Source organism: Penaeus monodon, chromosome 31 (assembly GCF_015228065.2).
Source record: "Penaeus monodon isolate SGIC_2016 chromosome 31, NSTDA_Pmon_1, whole genome shotgun sequence".
NCBI classification, from domain to species: Eukaryota; Metazoa; Arthropoda; class Malacostraca; order Decapoda; family Penaeidae; genus Penaeus; species Penaeus monodon.
The window spans coordinates 12,968,018-12,969,045 of record NC_051416.1 but is presented as its reverse complement, the minus strand read 5'-3'; the positions used below and the strand labels follow the sequence as shown (position 1 = coordinate 12,969,045).

At 37.4% G+C, this 1,028-nt stretch overlaps 1 pseudogene; it reads right to left on the bottom strand.

Annotated features, from left to right (window-relative positions):
• Positions 1–900, bottom strand: part of LOC119592894 — a 4,849-nt pseudogene extending 3,949 nt beyond the window's left edge.
• Between the last annotated feature and the right edge of the window lie 128 nt (positions 901–1,028).

Sequence of the window (1,028 nt, the reverse complement as noted above, 5' to 3'; positions counted from 1 at the left end):
ATCATAGAATAAAGAACAAAAATAAAGCAGACAACAAAAAGAAGTAGAGTATCATTCATATTCCAAGCTCGAGGCAACCTGCTAATTCTTACTCTTTCCCTGCAATCAACAGGTCTACAAATATAAAAACATATAAATTGTTTACTCTGGTGTCTGCTCCGGCCATGTTTGCCTCTGGGTCTGGGGACTGGAATAAAATACAATTCTAAAATGCTATTGACATTACTTACAACTGGTTGATGCATGGTATTTCTTTCTCCATTAAAATACAATTGGTCATTTATTCCTTGACAAGTCTGATACGTTTCATTCCTCTGATGATCCTCTCTTAATAGCTGGCTTGAAGGCTTTCCATCTTTATTTTCACGGCTGGAGTGTTTCTCATTCATTTCACAGTTGGCCTGCTTTTGTTTCTTTCCAGATGCCGAAGACCTCCTGCGGCTGGACTTTATCTTTTTTCTCACTCCTTGGTTCCCCATTTCCTCTTTATCTGCTTTACAGTGGGCATCCTTCATCTCTTGAAAATCAATGTTGGATTGCTTCTTTTCTTTAATATGAGGCCATGAACATTCCATTTCCTCTACTCTCAAATTTGGATGGTTTTCCTCTTCCAACCCTTGAATCAATTGCTTTTTGCCTTTCATACCAATACTTGACTGATTATCTGCTTCAGTTATCAAGAAATTTGTATAAGGAAAACCCCTCTTTTCCTTTCTCTCCACTTTCCTTAGTCTCAACAGTGGACCTTATGTTTACTGCTTTTGGAATTGTTAGAATTTCATTGTCATTGAAATCATCTGGTAGTACTGGGGCAAGATCCCAAAAGTCCTGTGGGGTAATATCTTCCAATGTATCAACCATTTTGACTATGGTATGAGAGCCTTCTTTGAAATTAACTATAAATAATTGCCTTTCATAAATATTGCCTTTCTAATTCAAATCATTTACTTGTAGCTGTAGCAGTTGCAACATTTCCCTCACAACTGAATGAACAAAGTGGACTCGCTCTTTGCCCCCAAAGTTTTCTT